Source organism: Dama dama, chromosome 11 (assembly GCF_033118175.1).
Source record: "Dama dama isolate Ldn47 chromosome 11, ASM3311817v1, whole genome shotgun sequence".
NCBI classification, from domain to species: Eukaryota; Metazoa; Chordata; class Mammalia; order Artiodactyla; family Cervidae; genus Dama; species Dama dama.
Genome location: NC_083691.1, coordinates 79,529,281 through 79,550,782, shown reverse-complemented (window position 1 = coordinate 79,550,782; position 21,502 = coordinate 79,529,281).

Here is a 21,502-nt window from a genome sequence, read left to right as displayed (position 1 = left end):
AGAATAACAGTGGCAATGATTTATTGAAAAATTTATGAAGTTCAAATGTGAAGTAAAACAGTAGATAAGAAGGGAAAGTACTATCTCTATTCCACCTATAGGTAATTTGATTTAACTTCTCTTTTGGTTTTTGTTGTTGTTTTCCCAAGTGGTATTAGATGCCTGGGCACAGTCCATAAAATATCTTTAAAATCTATGAGTAGAATCATCTGCAATTCATGCAGTCTTTCCATGAGTCCTAAAATTTGAGGCAACACAAACTGATCTTTTCCTGTTACCACCTTCTTTAAATTCACTGGCAAAGGGGTGAATTGTAAATGTCTTGAGGTTAGGGAAGCCTGTTTATTATCATTATTTTTCTTTTGGTTTAAAAAAAAAAAAGCCCACACTTCACAAAGAACTCAGGATGGAGACTTGGGCAGGAGAAAAAACATAGATTATGTCCATTACCACCTGCTTATTAAAATGGAATAACATTGAGAGCTAAGCCAAAGAAGTGAAGAACTCCCAACCACCATTTATTTTCTTTCTTCCTACAGTGTTTGTACTGTATTATATTTTATTTTTGTGTCCTTATTTTACCTTTTTGGTCATTAAAAATATTGGGTTAACCCCACTGGTAAACCACAGTCTAGGCTTCGTGCCACTCAAAGATTTAAGAGAAAGAAAATATCTTACTCATAGAAGAAAAGAAAATAGTCTTTACCCTTATGTATTCTACGGAAATGCTGTTAATAAATTGCAAAGACTTTACAACCAATGAAGAATAAATCATTGAGCTAGATGAAATTCAGAACATGAATGGTGAAAGAATACACAACCAAGGAGATAACAATAGTTATCTCTCGGTAAAAATGATAGGATTTTTACTCTTTATTAGAAGAAACTTCTAATTTTTCAACAAAAGGTATTTATTGCTTATGTAAAAAGAAAAAAACAATAAATATAACATTTAATTTTAAAAATATACAGCCAGACCTAGTCCATAACAGAATTGCAAGACTACTTTTTTACTCAATCCTATGGTCTTGCAAGATGATCATGATTTAGGAAAAATTTCACAAATATGAAAAGATCAGCTGAGTATAAATTTAGTGCAGTGGTTAAAAGCATGGATTTTGAGGTCAGACAGACTTATTTTGGAACTATACCTCTGCTTCTCATTCTGTGTGCTTAGTTGGATTTCCTAAGCTGTCTCAACTGTGGTCTCATCCGTCGTAAAATGGAATTAATGATACCTACCTACAAAGTTCAAGGTTGTTGTGGAGATTAAATGAGGAAATATAGAACAAGGATATAATGTGCTTAGGTCTCATTAAACATAATGCAGGCTTAATAAATAATACAAATAATAATGTAATAATAATAACAATAACAACCACAACATTATCTAAAATGTATAGTCCATACTATATGTCCTATTCTAAATGCATTCACAATTTACCTCATGGAAATGTAACAACTCTATATGAAGTAAGTCACCATATTTTCCCATTTTATATTTGAGGGAACTGTGACACAGAAAGATCCAAAGTCCCAAGTTCATGCCATCATGTTGCCTGGTGTATCTTAAGGGTATTTTTTTTTTTTTGTAATGAATAATAAAAATTTATATGTATTGATTTGGTCATAGGAATTGTTTTGGATAATGTGTATAATATTTTAGAAGCTGGGAAGTTTAGAAATTTTTTTAGTATAAACTTTATGTTAATTGAAACATACCTCAAAGACTATCAGTGATAAGAAGTAAGAAAAAGGGAAGTTAATTGGAAAGCATGAAGTTGTGGTTGATTCCCTGGAGCATATGTTGGCTTTTCATGTGAGAGCATTTGAGGGTGGGGTTTGTCCTAATTAAGGAAAATAAGCATGTCAGGAACTACTCTATGGCTTCTCCCTGTGGTATGGCAGGAGACTAGCATTGTTTTAGCCTTAGTCCCTTTAGCTATTTTTCTTTTCTGAGTCCCAGAATGCTTTAACAGACTTAATAGCAGTCCCTCTTATAAGAGACATAGTGAGAAAGATGGATAGTATGCCATCCAGATAAAATGTTTTTCTTGAGGATAAATGACAATGTTCTATTTTCTTTAGAATTTTCATGTTCCCTTTTCTAAGGATAAATAACCCCTCACATAATATTCTAAGTCATCATCCATGAGCTTTCTTCTCAAATTCGTATGAAATATTAAAGAAAACAATCCTACCATCGCACCAAAAAAAAAAAAAAAAAACAAGTGAGACACTTTTTACTGTGAATACACAGAACTAGTTTATTTTTCTTGGGTTGTATGGTGACTACTCTCATCCTTTATATCAAGTGGGTGCATTTATATGCCACTTCTGCTTATGATACAGAGCCAAAGTTCACATTTTCTGGAAATTATATACTTTATTTACAAGGACCTCAAGACAAATTGTATCCACACCAGAGAGCAGTATAATCGTGATGATCATTTACCACAAGAGGTTCTTTTATAAGCTTCAAAACATTAAAGTTCTGTTTTCATTTACTCCTCTCTGTCTCTTGGAATCTAGATGGTAATTGAATTCATAAGCTATTCCACCCTCTGGGCAAGCTCCATGCTGATTTATAAGGTGTGGAACTTTTAGTCAGTTCTGTTCTTTAGGATGTTATTAATAAAAATCTAGAAGGAGATGCCTTATCAGAGTTACTAGCCTTGGATGAATTTATATCTCTGAGCCTCAAGTTTTTTAACTGCAAAATAAAAAACAAACAGATGATTTTCCATGGACCATTTCCAGTTCTAAAATTCTATGGGTTTTTTTTTGTTTTGTTTTTGTTTTTTGTGGTTGCTGGGGCAGGGGGAGGGGAAGGATGGGAAGGGATAGTTAGGGAGTTTGGGATGGATAGGTACACACTGCTTTATTTAAAATGGATAACCAACAAGGGCCTACTGTATAGCACAGGGAACTCTGCTCAATGTTATTTAGTAGCCTGGATGGGAGGGAATTTGGGGGAGAATGGATGTAATAAAATTCAATGTTTTTTAAGAGACATTTAGTTTTATGTCTTTTAGTTCATAAAATGAGATGATTGGAAAAGACTCTCAAGAGTCTTCTCTAGCACCACAGTTCAAAAGCATCAATTCTTCCTTATGGTCCAACTCTCCTACCTGTATATGACTACTGGAAAATCCATAGCTTTGACGAGGCAGACTTTGTCAGCAAATGATGTCTCTGTTCTTTAATACACTCTCTAGGTTTGTCATAGCATTTCTTCCAGGGCGCAAGGGTCTTTTAATTTCATGGCTGCAGTCACTACCTGAAGTGATTTTGCAGCCCAAGAAAATTAAATCTGTCACTGTTTCTGCTTTTGCCCCATCTATTTGCCATGAAGTGATGGGACTGGATGCCAAGATCTTTGTTTTCTGAATGTTGAGTTTTAAGCCAGTTTTTTCACTCTCCTCTTTCACCCTCATCAAAAGGCTTAGTTCCTCTTCATTTTCTACCATTAGAGTGGTATCATCTGCATATCTGAGGCTGTTGATATTTCTCCCAGCAATCTTGATTTCAGTTTGTGATTCATCCAGCCCAGCATTTCATATGATATACTCTGCATATAAGTTAAATAAACAGGGTAACAATATACAGACTTGACATACCCCTTTCCCAATTTGGAACCAGTCCGTTGTTCCATGTCTAGTTCTAACTGTTGCTTCTTGACCTGCATACAGATTTCTCAGGAGGCAGGTAAGGTGGTCTGGTGTTCCCATCTCTTTAAGAACTGTCCACAGTTTGTTGTGATCTACACAAAGGTTTTAGTGTAGTCAATGAAGCAGAAGTAAATGTTTTTCTGGAATTCTCTTGCTTTTCCTTTGATCCAACATATGTTGGCAATTTGATCTCTGCTTCCTCTGACCTTCTAAATCTAGCCTGTATCTGGAAGTTTTCAGTTCATGTATTATTGAAGCCCAGCTTGAAGGATTTTGAGCATTACCTTGCTAGCAAGGTAAAGCGAGGTAATCCACAAGTACTGTATAACACAAGGAACTATACTCAATATTTTTAATAAGCTATGTGTGAAAAGAATCCAAAAGTGAATAGATATATATGTATAACTAAATCATTTTGCTATACACCTGAAACTAACACAATACTGTGAATCTACTGTACTCCAATATAAAGTAAAAAAAAAATTAAATTAAAAAAACATAAAAATGAAATCAGCAAAGATTTAGAACTCAAGGATGATCAAAATGCTGTTTTGCCTCAATCTGTCCTGCATCAATATGATATAAACAAACAAATCTAATCCACAGTAGGGCTGAATAAGAGGCCCACTATCCTCTCCCACAGTTAGAGGAAAATATTCTTGACATGCTATTTTTTCAACTGCTCACACTTCAAGACAGAGGATAAGATAACTTTGGAAGAGAATTACAATTTGGAGAAATTATGTCACATCACAAAAGTAGCATACTAACTTTCAATTTATGTTTCCAGGAGTTTGGCATTAACTCTAAATGTTTTGTTTCTTTTGCCTTTTTTCTTTTCTTTTTTTTTTTTTTTTTTTGTCTCAGAATTACAAGCTGAAAAAAACATAGTGGGAGGAATTTCTGCTGATTCTACCCAACAGGTAGAATTCAAGGTGTTTTTACATCCTAACTGAGGAAGATACCTACAACCAACCTTCCTGCTTGAGTCAATTAGGAAATGAGTCAGGAGGTGCTAGAATTTCTTGGCCTGAAGCAAACAAGGGCTGATTAATCTAAATGCTGGTACAGGAATGGAAAATACATGCTTAAGCATTGATAAAGAAGTCTCTAGACTACGCATCCCTAACTTGTGATCTTTTGATGTGAGATTGTAAGTCTCAGTTTCTGGGACTCTTTGGAATCGCTGAAATGTTTGAAAAAGCTTTTGCATAGAGACAGACTCCATGGCATTTATCAGAGACTTCAAGAGGCCTAAGAACCAAAGTTAACAGGGGGAAATGGGCCATATGTCTGCTTCATTGGCTAGATCAAGGCATACAGATCAGTAGACAGGATTACTTAGATATTATTCTTAGAATTACTCATCAGGCAGCCCTCTAATTTTGTTTTAATTTCTCACATAGTGGTTTGGAAAGACACATATCTTAACATCAGTAACTGCTTTGGCTAAAAATCAGTTTCACAGATATGAGATAGGTCCTTTATGTCCCTTTTCTCAAAGCTTAAATTTCCCTGAGTAGGTTATTAATTGAATTTCCAGACCTACTACTGGATTAGAGAAGTGAACCCAGAAATAATAACAAAATGAACTCATGATGTCTTTGAGATCTTTTCTGACAACCAAACATAACCCCACAACCACACAGCCTCTCACAAACTGGAGATTTAATATGTCAATATTGAGTAACAAAGAAGCCCACATATTCTAGCATATTTTTCCTTATATATTTACTACTGTTTTCTCACCAGGGAACCACCAGTGAGTGATTTAGTAACTATAAAATAAGCTTTTTTCACTTGAAAAATAAAGGTCCTGAGGATAGACTAAAGAATGACATTTGTTTAGAGGGAACAAGGTATCAATAACAACTTCTCCTTTCTATCCAGATCAGTAGACTTCATTTTTTGTGCTATGTGATAGGTTGTAACAACATATTTGGTCAGTTTTATTCCCAAAGAGTTCCTGATGTGATTTTTAAGAAGTTACATTTTTCTATTATTATGTTCACAAAAAACAATGCTCTCTTCAAAGGAAATGTTCTAGAAAGAAATCCATTATGATGCTCTGATGAATCCCCATCACCCCCTACAGGAAAAAGAGTTAAGGTTGTAACTCTGATTCTTTTATTCATGCTGGAAAAAATTCTGTATTTTTGGTTCCCATAACAAGATACTCATGAGACTTGCCTTTTAGCACCATTAATACCCAATAGGGGTACTCCTTCTTACAGTACCCTCTGTAGGCTTCAAGGTCCTTTCAAACTCTCTCAAACTCATCACCTATGACTTCAAAGGCATTGGTCCTTTGTTGGTCTTTATCATCCTTGAGCTGCCTCTACCACTGAACACTCTTCACTCCATTCTCCATATTCTATCTCCTTGGTCACTGTTCACCTACTGAGATTACCCCCATCGTCTCCTCCCACCTCTCTGCTCCTTCTCCCTCATCTCCAACACTGACTACTCAGTGCCTCGGCCTCCTCTTAAATGTTGCCTCTCCAAGGTTCCACCCTGGATAATCTTCTCACTATGAAATCTCATTCACCACTTCATTGTGGCAACACCCAGGTCAGCATCTTCATATCAGGTGACCCAGCTGAATATCTAGATCCAGTGCTTCTAAATACCAGCACATCAGTCCTATACAGTTACCTCAGACTTACCTACTCAAGATGGAACTCATTATCCTCATCCTCTTTCTGTAGTCAAACTTGTTCCTTCTTCTATAGTCCTTTTTTTTTTTTTTTTTTTTTGCTGTGCCATACAGCATACAGAAATTCCCTGACCAGGGCTTGAACCTCTGCTTCCTGCATTGAAAGCATGGATTCTTAAGCACTGGACTGCCAGGGAAGGCCTCTATAATCCTTTTTAAACTTAACAGTGATACCACCCACACAAGTATTCAAGTCAGAGGTGACTAAACTCTCTCTGAGAACTTTACACAAGTAATAATATTTGAGCTTCATTCATAAACAAATAGAAATGTATCAGTTTCAAAAAAGTAAGTCACTGAGTTGAGCATTTCTCTTTATTGTTTCTTTAAGTAAGCATTAGTCGCTCAGTTGTGCCTGACTCTTGGCGACCCCATGGACTACAGCTCACAAGGCTCCTCTGTCCATGAGATTTTCCAGGCAAGGATACTGGAGTGGGTTGCCATTTTCTTCTCCAAGGGATCTTCCCAACCCAGGGAAAGAGGTGGGGGGAGAGTCACTGAGTCATAAAACAGTGTGACGTGCTATTTAGGGACTGATAAGAAAGTATGTTTGGCCGGATTATACAGAATACAGTAGAAATTGGCAGGAGATGAAATAAAAATAAATTGGGGTCAGATTGTAAAAGATCTTACGTATCAAGATAAAGCTTTGTACCTTATTTTATAAGCAATAGGAGGTCTCCTCTGATCCTCAGGGGAATATCTTTTTTTAACAACACCTTGTAGCTTTCACTTTGCCTCTGGTGGCTTTCAAATACTCATCAAAGCCTGCCCTGAGCCATTCTTGGGAAACTTAAAGCTTTCAAAGAATCATTCAATGTTTGTTACTCAAAGTTCATGGATGCTACGATTGCATAGTACTACCCTTATAATTTTCTTAATAAGAACATTGTAGTGAACATTTGTTGTGCTAGATAACCATCACCCATTTCCCCATCTTTTGGAAATACTCAATTTTCCTTTGAGGATCATCTCTCTTCCACTCAAGCCTGTGCTTCAAGAGGAGGTGGCTCTTTGTCCAGCTCTTGCACTGCTCATGCCACCAACTGGGTTATTTCATCACTCTGGACACGATAACCCTTCAAGGATACACATGATTCAATTAAAACAAATGATAGTCCATATATTTTGTTTGCACTGCTCAGGGAGATGGGGCTTCCCTGGTGGCTCAGTGGTAAAGAACCCATCTGCTAATGCAGGAGACAAGGGTTCAATCCTTGGGACAGAAAGATTCCCTGGAAAAGAAATAGCAACCCAATTCAGTATTCTTGCCTGGGAATTCCCATGAACAGAGGATCCTGGTGGGCTATAGTCCATGGGGTTGCAAATGAGTCAGACAATTTAGTGACTAAACAACAACTTAGGGAACTGCTATCTTTTCTACTGAATTTGAGCTTGGAAAGCTGTTAAGAGCAGAGCCAACTGGAAACCAGCTTATCCCCACGAAGAACCTGAGGATAAAATCAACACAGAATAAAACAAAAGCAAGAGATTTTCATAGCTAAATGTTGGTGCAGCAGAAGATACAGCATAGTAAATTCATGACCTCTACCTTCAATAAGCTTAAGCTATATCTGAGAAAACAATAATAAGTATAATACTCAAGTGAAAGAAGGAAAGTGGAAAACTACTCTTTCCTATTTACACTACAAGGAATCAAGAAACGAAGACCAGAGTATTTGCTTCTTTTCTACTGAGATAAGCAATAGCGCCTGCCAAGCTGCCTAAATTTGAGCAAGAGAGTTTGAAGGAGTATAAATTACGCATTCAGGCTTCATTTGTCTCTCAATTGTTTCCCATATCTTTCGCCATCACATTCTTAAATATTAATGGGTAAGAATGCTCTTACCCCTCACCTTGCCCTGACTTTACTGCAAACTGTCTTATAACCATATTTTTTCTGTAGAAAAGGAGAAATGTTGGCATACTTATTTTAAAACAGATTGACAGGCAACCGAAAGTTAGACTGAGAAATGCTCACATGGTTGGAGTGCAATCCAGGGAGAGTGATGTACGAACGATGCTTAAGAAAACTGAAAAACCAGGAGGCAGGCAGACTCAGTGAGACTGAAGAATAGAGATAGGCCTTAAGGGAACTGGAGCAGACCAGAGTAAAAAACACCAGTATGTAAAATTATCCAGGCATACAAAGAGCGCTAGAGGAGAGATTATATACATGTATATATATATATACATATATATATATATGTATATATATATGTATATATATATATATATTTATAATGCTAAACGAGGGGATAATGTAAAATGGAAGTTCCAAAGAGAATTGTTTTGAGCTGAACCTAACTGCAGACCTGAGACCAAAGCACGGAGCTGAAGATCAGAGAGCCATAACTGTCTCATCCTGTAAAAGCCCCGGCACGGTTTCCGTCTGGCTCCGGCTGGATCTAGTAATGAGGCCATCTGCTCATAATGCTTGCTCCATGTGCAGCTTATGCCCAGAAATCTACATGCCTTCCAGCAAAGTCATTTTTACACTGTACTTGACAGACAGAGCATGTGTTTGTGTTAAAAACACTACAGGGAAGGGGTACTGGGAGGATTCAGAAAAGCCTTGACCTTGGAAAAAGACAGTCATGAACCCTAAGGAGGTAGTATTAAAAAGCCAGGGGCAGTGGAAAGCGGAAGAACCTACTAGAAGCAATTCTTTAGACTCATATCATTCCACAGTAGGCAGGAACACCTGTCTGGAGTTGCTTTGGAGGAGACAAAGCACAATGGCCTTGTTCTTTGTTTTTTAAATGACTTTACTTTCTTCAGTATTTAACTAAAAGACGTACAGTCAAAAGTGACTTTGAAAATATTAGCGGGGACCCCTTTGCCAACTGGATAAAGCCCAAATTGAAGAAGGAATTCATAGGGCCTGGGCTCCATCTGAGGCCTGTCCAGTGCTGATCGTGCTCGGCCGCCTCTCCAGTGGACTCTGAACTCTCTGCTTAGTGCCTGTGGGAATGACAATGGAAGGATAAGACCCCCTCCGGACAGGGGAACCTTGAAGATCATATCCAGGTTACTCATCACCTAAGAGAAAACAGACACTAATCACCCCTGCCTCTGGACAGTATCTATCGGAATGTAACCACAGGCTTATCAGTTATTAACTGGTTGGAATGTAACCGGGCTTATTGATTATTAACTGTTTGAACACATAACACGTGAATGATGGGGTTATTGTGATCGTATTTACCCTTCCTTTGTAAGCCTCAAGGGATTTGGGGTGGTGGGTTTAGACACGTACACATGGGGTATAAAAGATTTTCACAAATGCTGGTCGGGGTCCTTGGCTAAGAGGAGACTCTGCCTTGGGCCCGCCAGTGTAATAAACTGCACTCCACTATCTGCATTATCCTTCTGAGTGAGTTTGTTTCCTGGAAAGCGTGGCTATAACAAAATTGTTTATCAAGGTCTTTTACAATCTGACCCTAAATTACTTTGCACCAATCCTACCTCAGGCCATTTATTACCATATATACTCAAATTTTTAACAATCCACAAACATGGCATACCCTTTAATGCCTCTACACCACTGGAAGTGTAGTTTGCACTAACCTAATATTTTTTTCACTCTTTCCAAAACGAATCCAAGAAAAGTAAACTCACCCAAGATTAGACAAATGTTGAGTGTATGACATGGTAATAAGACACCAGATATGAAAAAATAAAAAATCATCAAAATGAATGGTCATAAAATTTGAAAGGAGATGCTTAGGCAAGAGATCATATACTATGGTTCCTCACAGAATTTCCCACAAAAGGAGAACTGAACTTCAGTGTGAAGATATCAGCCTATATGAAGGGATATTTTAAGCAATACCGCCAGTGGAATGTGGCCTTTATCATGTTTAGTGTGAGCATCTTATAAAGGACACTGTTAAATTAGTCAAGGTTCTACTGATAAGGATCCTTCACAGAAAGATCCTTTTGGTTTTCAGCACCAGAAATAATTGTATTCAACCTAGAAAGCTGAAATTTATTTTGTTCTATAGAAACTAAGGTCCTCATGAATGGAGAAAGTTGGATCTCTGCATTATCAACTAGAAAGGTTAGAACCAAGTTTGGGGCCCATCCTTCATGAGCATATGGGACTCTATGGCAGGAATCAGCAAACGTTTTGTAAAGGGCCAGATGGTAAATATTTCCTTCTCTAAAGGCCATACTGACTCTATTACAACTAGTCAATTCCCATTGTAATGTGAAATCAGCAAAGACAAGGAACAAAGGAATGGGTGTGACTCTGTTCCAATAAAACTTTATTTACAAAAACAGGCATTGAGCTGGGTTTAACCCCCTGGCTGTAGTTAAATGACCCTAAGGCATACTTTTGTAATAACAAAGTCTTAATCATGATTCTGTTCAATGATTTTAACTTACTTTTCTCTTTGTTCTTTCTTACTCTCTTATATTTATGTTATATGGCTATAGCTTATGTAATCGTGCAGCCATTCTGGTATTTTCTGAATCCAAGTGAGTAATACATATTTAAATAAACGTTTTTAAATTAACTGGTTATAGGCTTGCTTTGTGGTTACATTCAAGTAAGAAAGGACATTTGCCAAAGTTAATAGGGCAATGAAACATGTCAGATGGAATAAATTATATTAAGAATAACTTAGAAAGTAAGATTTTATTTTTAATATTTTTCCTCTGGGTGTACCTCTAAGGGAAAAAAGGCAGAGAACGCCCAAGTAGAGAAGAAGGTCAAAAAAGAAGTCATGAATAGGTAAGAAAGTAGGGAGGCAATGGAGGTTGACAGTAACCATTTTTCTTCTGAGTCCTTATTTCTCAGGTAGTGATATTTATAGCTTTCTAACTTTTACCAGTGTATTTTTATATTTCATAAAAGCCACTTACAATGTGCTGGGCTCTACATGTTTGTTTCCACTATGTTATTGTTCACACATCTCTGTCCTCAACTCCTTAAAATTAATTCATTTAACACTTATTAAATATTAATAAGCTAATATTATTAGATGTCAGGTATGGTTCCAGAACCATGGAAGGAAAGAGACAAGGTCCCTACCCTTATGGCATTTGTTTCCTAATAGAAAGAAACGACGAAGAAATAAACAAATCAATAAGTCCAATGGGAAAAGAAGGTATTGGGTGATATCAGAGCAAGAGGATAGAGTGATGGAAAACTTCTATTCTGTATTGGGGAAGATACCTGATGAAGTATTGGAGCAAATCAGGCAGGTACATAAGGAAAGAGAATCCTAAGAGAGGGAACTGAAGGTGCAAAGTTTAAAGGCTCTGAGGTAGAAGCAAACCATTCCCCTGTTCCTTTTTTGTAGGGAACAGCCTCCAGCCTCCAGGACTTCCATGAGTCCCAAAGGGCAGACTCAAAAAATTGCTAATCAGAGAAGGGAGGGAATGCAGAAACACTGGAAGAACAGCCAGGAAACAGTGCAACCTTGGGGGAGGATCCTGGTTCTGTCTCAAGGGATACATGTAACAGTATTTTTAAAACTCTGTTTAGTTCTAAACAGAGTGCCTGATGAACTATGGACGGAGGTTCGTGACATTGTACAGGAGACAGGGATCAAGATCACCCCCATGGAAAAGAAATGAAAAAAAGCAAAGTGGCTGTCTGAGGAGGCCTTACAAATAGCTGTGAAAAGAAGAGAAATGAAAAGCAAAGGAGAAAAGGAAAGAGATTCCCATTTGAATGCAGAGTTCCAAAGAATAGCAAGGAAAGATAAGAAAGCCTTCCTCAGCGACCAATGCAAAGAAATAGAGGAAAACAACAGAATGGGAAAGACTAGAGATCTCTTCAAAAAAATGAGAGATACCAAGGGAATATTTCATGCAAAGATGGGCTCAATAAAGGACAGAAATGGTATGGACCTAACAGAAGCAGAAGATATTAAGAAGAGGTGGTAAGAATACACAGAAGAACTGTACAAAAAAGATCTTCATGACCCAGATAATCACGATAGGATGATCACTCACCTAGAGACAGACATCCTGGAATGTGAAGTCAAGTGGGCCTTGGAAAGCATCACTACGAACAAAGCCAGTGGAGGTGATGGAATTCCAGTTGAGCTATCTCAAATCCTGAAAGATGATGCTGTGAAAGTCCTGCACTCAATATGCCAGCAAACTTGGAAAACTCAGAGGTGGCCACAGGACTGGAAAAGGTCAGTTTTCATTCCAGTCCCAAAGAAAGGCAATCCCAAAGAATGCTCAAACTACCATACAATTGCACTCATCTCACACGCTAGTAAAGTAATGCTCAAAATTCTCCAAGCCAGGCTTCAGCAATACCTGAACCGTGAACTTCCAGATGTTCAAGCTGGTTTTAGAAAAGGCAGAGGAACCAGAGATCAAATTGTCAACATCCGCTGCATCATCAAAAAAGCAAGAGAATTCCAGAAAAACATCTATTTCTGCTTCATTGACTATGCCAAAGCCTTTGACTGTGTGGACCACAATATACTGCGGAAAATTCTGAAAGAGATGGGAATACCAGACCACCTGACCTGCCTCTTGAGAAACCTGTATGCAGGTCAGGAAGCAACAGCTAGAACTGGACATAGAACAGTCTAGACTGGTCCCAAATAGGAAAAGGAGTACACCAAGGCTGTATATTTTCACCCTGCTTATTTAACTTATATGCGGAGTACATCATGAGAAACGCTGGGCTGGAAGAAGCACAAGCTGGAATCAAGATTGCTGGGAGAAATATCAATAACCTCAGATATGCAGATGACACCACCCTTATGGCAGAAAGTGAACAGGAACTAAAAAGCCTCTTGATGGAAGTGATAGAGGAGAGTGAAAAAGTTGGCTTAAAGCTTAACATTCAGAAAACCAAGATCATGGCATCTGGTCCCATCACTTCATGGGAAATAGATGGGGAAACAGTGGAAACAGTGTCAGACTTTATTTTTTTGGCTCCAAAATCACTGCAGATGGTGATTGTAGCCATGAAATTAAAAGATGCTGACTCCTTGGAAGGAAAGTTATGACCAACCTAGATAGCATATTAAAAAGCAGAGACATTACTTTGCCAACAAAGGTCCATCTGGTCAAGGTTTTCCCAGTGGTCATGTACGGATGTGAGAGTTGGACTGTGAAGAAAGCTGAGCACCGAAAAACTGATGCTTTTGAACTATGGTGTTGGAGAAGACTCTTGAGAGTCCCTTGGACTGCAAGGAGATCCAACCAGTCCATTCTAAAGGAGATCAGTCCTGGGTGTTCATTGGAAGGACTGATGCTGAAGCTGAAACTCCAGTACTTTGGCCACCTCGTGGGAAGAGTCGACTCATTGGAAAAGACCCTGATGCTGGGAGGGATTGGGGGCAGGAGGAGAAGGGGACGACAAAGGATGAGATGGCTAGATGGCATCACCGACTCGATGGACATGGGTTTGAGTAAACTCCGGGAGTTGGTGATGGACAGGGAGGCCTGGCGTGCTGCGATTCATGGGGTCATAAAGAGTCGGACACGACTGAGCAACTGAACTGAACTGAACTGATAGAACTAAAACCTCCAGTGGAATGGAAGATGTCATCATTCTTCATTCCAGATCAAAGGAAGCAGAGAAGCTCTTCAATAAGACCACCTGAGGGCAGATTAAAGGAACCACAGAAATTCATCAGATTACCTAAAACCCGATTAAAGGAGTATAGACCCTGCACATACCCTAATCTAATCAGCAAACTCACCCTTGAGCTATTGCTGTAAAACTCTTCATCAAACACTCCTGGGTTGGGACACACAGTGTTTTAGGGCAGGGGTCCACTGTGTCCCCCTTCATCTGACAAAATAATAAAGCCACCTTTTTCTACTTCACCTGATGGTCTCCAAAATTCAATTCAGCACCCATTCACAGAGGTTGAGCTTTCGGCATTAGGAGCTCCATGAATGCTATGTAGAGAGTATGTGTTAGGGCCAAAGGTGAAAACAGAAATACTGATGAAGAGACTTGAAGTTATTCAGGCAAAAGAGAATGGTGCCTGAACCAGAGTGATAAAAGAAGAGGTCATTTGTATTTATCTGAAAGAAGTGTTCTGACAGTTTGCTGACTCATTGGATGTGGGTGTATGCAAAAAAGAAAGGAGTAAAAAATGACCCCAAAGTTTTTGGTCAGGGAAAGTGGGGGAATGAATTTTTCCACTATCAAGATGCAGAATACTAAGAACTAACAGGGTTATGATAGCTTACCATGTCAGATTCATGATCTCCAAAGAAGAAGATTTAGCTTCAGGACCAGGGACCAGGCTTGATCACTCAAGAGCTTTTGTGTAACAGAGTTTTATTAAAGTATAAAAAAGGACAGAGCAAGCTTCTGACATGGACATCAGAAGGGGGATGGAGAGTGCCACCATCACTAGTGTTAGCAAGGGAGTTATATAATTTTTAGTTGGTTGTTACAATACATCAAAAGAATGTCTCAAGGTTGTAAAAATTTTACCAGGCCCACTCTCACAGTTTACATTTTAAGATAACAGGATTAGAACTTAACAGTAGAAAGATTTTACCAGACCCACTCCCATAATATACATTGTGAAATATCAGAATTAGTCAGGAGGTTTTCAGAAAGGTGAAACTGTCCTCAAGCAGGATATATGGTTGTTATATAATCCTTAGTACAGAGTTTAAACTGAGCTGCTTGCTGTCTAATCATCAGCTCGAGGCTGAGAGAAAACAAATGTTTTATGTGACTAAGACTGAGGAATGTAGAGGAAAAAAAAGTTGTTTGTCCTTTTCTCCTCCTTGAGAATTCCAGACCCTTAACTCCTCCTTGAGAGCCCCAGTCCCTCAGGGACCCCAGACTTCTTATCAACCTTCCTAGAAATTGACTCTCTCAGTTGGAAAGAAAAATTATGTATCTATTTTTAACTTATTAAGTTTGAAGTGGCTAATCAGACATCCAAGTAGTGATGTTTGTTAAATAGTTAGCTGTCTGAGTCCAGGGTTGAGAGGAAAGCTGTGCAGTAGAAATATAAATTTAAGCATAGTCAGCATACAGAAGATATTTAAAGCCATTGATGGGGGAAATCATCATGGGAGTGAGTACAGTTAGACAGAACTAACAGGGCAGTTTGAAAACTAAACTCTGGGGTCCTCTGGTTTTAGGAGGTTTGAGATGAATATATGAGGAATTTAACAAGGGAGAATAAAAGACAGAAGCCAGTAAAATAGGAAGAAAATGAGGAAAGAGTCTATTCCTGGAGATCAAATCTAAAAAATGTTCCAAAAATGAAGACATAATCACCTGTGTCAAATGATGCTGATAAGTCAAGGGAGATATGAACTGAGAGTTGACCTTTGATTTTGTCAACATAAAGGCCACTGATGTATTTCATTAGACTGGTGAAGGATAAAAGCCTGTTTGAAGTCAATCCAAGAGTGGTAAAAGATAAAAAGCATGGAAAAATTTTCCATGTCCAGAGACATGGACATAGCTGGAAGTGGACAAAATCCATAGAACTCAATATAAAGGACAAGTTATATACAGTAAATACAAAGTTAGGTCATGTGGGGGAAATTGTTGGCCATCCTATGTGCTCAATCTCCCCTTGCTTCAATCTTTTCTCTCTTTCTCTCCATGATATGCATCCTGCTGCTGCTGCTGCTAAGTCACTTCAGTCGTGTCCGACTCTGTGCGACCCCATAGACGGCAGCCCACCAGGCTCCCCCGTCCCTGGGATTCTCCAGGCAAGAACAATGGAGTGGGTTGCCATTTCCTTCTCCAGTGATAAGAGTTCAATTCAATTCAGTTCAGTCACTGAGTCATGTCTGACTCTTTGCAACCCTATGAATTGCAGCACGCCAGGCCTCCCTGTCCATCACCAACTCCTGGAGCTTACTCAAACCCATGTCCATCGAGTCGGTGATGCCATTCAACAATCTCATCCCCTGTCGTCCCCTTCTCCTCCTGCCCCCAATCCCTCCCAGCATCAGGGTCTTTTCCAATGAGTCAACTCTTCGCATGAGGTGGCCAAAATACTGGAGTTTCAGCTTCAGCATCAGTCCTTCCAATGAACACCCAGGACTGATCTCTTTTAGGATGGACTGGTTGGATCTCCTTGCAGTCCAAGGGACTCTCAAGAGTCTTCTCCAACACCATAGTTCAAAAGCATCAGTTTTTCGGTGCTCAGCTTTCTTCACAGTCCAACTCTCACATCCATACATGACCACTGGGAAAACCATAGCCTTGACCAGACGGACCTTTGTTGGCAAAGTAATGTCTCTGCTTTTTAATATGCTATCTAGGTTGGTCATAACTTTCCTTCCAAGGAGTCAGCATCTTTTAATTTCATGGCTACAATCACCATCTGCAGTGATTTTGGAGCCAAAAAAATAAAGTCTGACACTGTTTCCACTGTTTCCCCATCTATTTCCCATGAAGTGATGGGACCAGATGCCATGATCTTGGTTTTCTGAATGTTAAGCTTTAAGCCAACTTTTTCACTCTCCTCTATCACTTCCATCAAGAGGCTTTTTAGTTCCTCTTCACTTTCTGCCATAAGGGTGGTGTCATCTGCATATCTGAGGTTATTGATATTTCTCCCAGCAATCTTGATTCCAGCTTGTGCTTCTTCCAGCCCAGCGTTTCTCATGATGTACTCTGCATATAAGTTAAATAAGCAGGGTGACAGTATGCAGCCTTGACGTACTCCTTTTCCTATTTGGAACCAGTGTTCCAAAGAGTGTTCCTATTTGGAACTAACTGTTGCTTCCTGACCTGCATACAGTTTCTCAAGAGACAGGTCAGGTGATCTGGTATTCCCATCTCTTTCAGAATTTTCCACAGTAATTGTGATGCACACAGTCAAAGGCTTTGGCATAGTCAGTGAAGCAGAAATAGATGTTTTTCTGGAATTCTCTTGCTTTTTTGATGATGCAGCGGATGTTGACAATTTGATCTCTAGTTCCTTTTCCTTTTCTAAAACCAGCTTGAACATCTGGAGGTTCATGGTTCAGGTATTGCTGAAGCCTGGCTTGGAGAATTTTGAGCATTACTTTACTAGCGTGTGAGATGAGTGCAATTGTATGGTAGTTTGAGCATTCTTTGGGATTGCCTTTCTGAGGGATTGGAATGAAAACTGACCTTTTCCAGTCCTGTGGCCACTGCTGAGTTGATAGTTGATCCCTGTCTCCTGTCCAATGTCACGAACCTCCGTCCATAATTCATCAGGCTCTCTGTCTATCAGATCTAGTCCCTTACATCTATTTCTCACATCCACTGTATAGTCATAAGGGATTTGATTTAGGTCATACCTGAATGGTCTAGTGGTTTTCCCTACCTTCTTCAGTTTAAGTCTGAATTTGGCAATAAGGCGTTCATGATCTGAGCCACAGTCAGCTCCTGGTCTTGTTTTTGCTGGCTCTGTAGAGCTTCTCCATCTTTGGCTGCAAAGAAGGTAATCAGTCTGGTGATGTCCATGTGTAGAGTCTTCTCTTGTGTTGTTGGAAGAGGGTGTTTGCCATGACCAGTGCATTCTCTTGGCAAAACTCTATTAGCCTTTGCCCTGCTTCATTCCGTCCTCCTCCAAATCTGCCTGGACATCCAGGGTCCTGAACATCCAGGGTCCTGAACAGCCTTCCTATGCACTGCTGTATCAAAGCTGTCAGGACTAGAAAGGTGAATCCATTCTACAAAGTGGATAGTAAGATTACACGCGTCTGCACTGGCAGATGCTTTGTATTTTTGACACTGATCAAAATCAATCATCCTCAACTAAAATAATAGATTTAAAATAGATGAGATCTAAACTCATCACAGCTCTGCCACCACCTCTAGCTTCTCCTTCAATCCCACTGTAAAATCCTATAATACAATGAATGGAATCACTAATTTGGAAGCTAGACAAAAGATGGAGAGGTACTTTATATCCCTAACATTCTTTTCTTATGTTATTTAACATGTTGGCTTTTATTCTGAAAAGTGCATCAATATTTGAAGAAACCAAGTTGTCCTTCAGTGAATGGATGAATAAATGGTGGTATATCCACAAGTGGAGTATTAGTCAGCTCTCAAAAGAAAGGCGCTTTTAAGCCATGCAAAGACATGGAAGAACTTGAAACGCATATTATTAAGTGAAACAAGTCAATCTGAAAAAGCTATATATGCATGAATCCAAGAGTGTCACATTCTGAAAAAGGTAAAATTATGAAAACAGTAAAAAGATCAGTAGTTTCCAGGAGCAGCTGAGGAAGAAGATGTTGAGGAAGAGATCAATAGGCAGAGCACAGAGGACTTTTAGGAAGTGAAAATACTCTGTTCATTATTATCATGATTATGTCATTATACATTTCTCCAAACCCTTAGAATGTACAATACCAAAAGCAAACCCTAAGGTAAACTGTGGTCACTGTAGGTTTATCTTCGGTAAAAATGTACTACTCTGGGGTGAGTGATGTTGATAAACCAGGGGTGGGGGAGAATGCATGGGTGGGGGCAGGGGACATATGAGAAATTTCTGTACCCACCTCTCAATTTTGTTCTAAACCAAAAACTGATGTTTAAAAAAAAAGTCTTTAAAAAACAAAAGGACAGCAATAATCAGTGACCCAAGAAAAGTGATGGTGACTTTAACATTTAACTTCACATGTATTTATCTACTAAATCTTTCTGGCACCTTTGATATTCAGCCATTGTGCTAAGCCTTGTGGGTCAATATAGGAGAAAACAAAGAATGAATGAGACAAGGATATCTAAATTCAAAAGAGATTATTTACTCTCCTTTATCCATGATTACAGTTAAGTTTAGAACTTTAGATAGTCCTAGATCATAATCGTTTGCATCAACTAAGTGTTTTTAAGACAAGCCACTTTACTAATCATCTGAATTTGGAAAAACATGGGGAAAATCTCCAGTTACTTTTGCATAATATAGACATGGTAACAAAGACCAGGTCTTCAGAGGAAAAGTTGAAATAAATTTTAAATACTGCTATTCTACCTGATTTTTTGGTAATATTTGAACTTGTATAGTGGTGTTCAAACATCAAACTTAATAAAAACTAATAATACAGAGGAAAATGAAGTGGACTATGCCCCTGTAATAGCTGTCAATTAACAAGAGACAGGTTCTCTTAAGGTCATATTAGCAACTTAAAATGAAGCAAAATGCTGAAAGTATAAAACACTATACTAACATCAAAACATGTCACTATTTATATTTTTAGGTAGCAAGCATTCTATAATACAAAAAAAGCCCATCAGAATCATTTGCAAAATTTTTAATGTAAGCTTTTATTACCTTCTGCTCCTGATTATGGTACTACATCTATTTTTATTTTTGAAAATCAAGACAATTTATATGTCTGATTTGAACTAGGTAAACTCAGGTTCATTCAAGGCTCTCTTCCCTAGTCAGAATTGGATTAAAATGTAAGAAATAAATGGAAAATGAAAAACTCTTGATGAATGAAGAAAAATTTAATCACAGTCATACAGCACAGGCCTACTTCAAAGAGGAGTGTATGTCTTAACTATTTTTAAAAGTTAATAGGATATACAGGGGGAAAAAAAAAGCATTGCATAAGCTCTCTTTAATTTTGTGTCTGTTTTGCCCTTTCAGAGAAAGACTGGAAACAGAAATGGGAATGTTCATACAATTTCATAAGAGACAAAATTATTTCTAAGTAGACAATTTAAGAACTAACTCACTCCATCAGCCAGTATTTACTGAGTGATTAGGAACTCGGGCCCCCAAGGAGACCCCTGAGAGCATGTGGAAGAACCCTGCCTTCAAGGAGCTACTAGTCTAATCCAGATGACAAGTTTCCTATCCAGGAATAGGGTAGGAATTTCCTATTCCACTTCCGAATAACAGACATTGTGAGGAAATGGCATTCATTACATCACTTTTCTGGTCAGTATCTTTCAGTAGGTATTTTCTATCACACCAAATTCAGATGTATTTTCTTGTCCATGTAAGAGCTAATTGTTCTCTCACATTCACCTCACGACCCTGATTAATTTTAGTGCTGCTTTCTTAATTAAGCAAATCTTTTTAGTTTAACACAGCCACACACACACGAGCTTGGCCCCTGATCCCCTGACTGTCTTGGATGGAGAATGCTGAGTAGTGGGGACTGGGAGAAAGCTGTAGGTATGAGTGAAACCTAAGAAACAAACACCCAGTGTAGCTGGCAGAGAGCAAGAACCAGACCTCTAAGCAACGACCAGCAACAGAGAATGGGAAGATGGGAAGAGGTAGGCTTAGAAGGGATAAAGCCTGTTACGATATCCACCACAAGCTCATCGTTAGGGAAGGAGCCATGGAGATTACCCTGTTTTCAATGAGAAACAATGCCTCTCTCACTGCCATCCCTCTAGACTGCTAGTTCTCATTTTTCCCTGCCATTGCATGTGATGCCCATAACTCACCTCCAGGAAACTCCCCACCTCCACTCTGATGTCCCACTATGTCCTCTGCCCTTGTATCTATTTCAAGGTATACATGTCTACCTGACAATGAGACTGCAGACAATCGGAGGGCAATGCATTACCCTACATAAAATTTCCACGTTTGTTCTGACATCTAGGAACAGATGGTGTTAAAAGAATGACTGTTGAATGTATGAATTACAGACATTTTAGCCCCCAACACCCATATTGTAATTGTTAGGAATATGAATTGCATGTATAATAGGTACTTATCTCTTTTGCTGTTGAGATGTATTTCATTTTCTTACATTATAACATCACTGATGTTTTAGTAAAGTTGAATGAAGTTCCTCCTTGTGCAGCCTCTGAATGCATATTATAGTGAAGAACATTAGTCACTTTCCCTGGCTGGCATTATTAAATACTAGGGTTGAACAATTCATACTCTATGAGTAACTGCTTCTTGGCTATTTGTCCAGTTTCATCATGGTAATAATAATTTATAAAGTGAGAAAGTTCTTTTTAAAGCATTTGAAAGGAAAAAATTCTTTCCTGGTCTTATATATTGCATATGTCCTGATTTTACATGCACTGTAAGATATTAATAGCATATTCAAATATAGCTTTCAAGGAATTTTTCCTTAATGAAAATTTAATTTGTTAATTCCAAATCCACAAGAATTGGGTGATTATCTTGGTAATAAAAAGCATGGATTGAATTGTGACTTTATTTGGAAATCTCAGTCT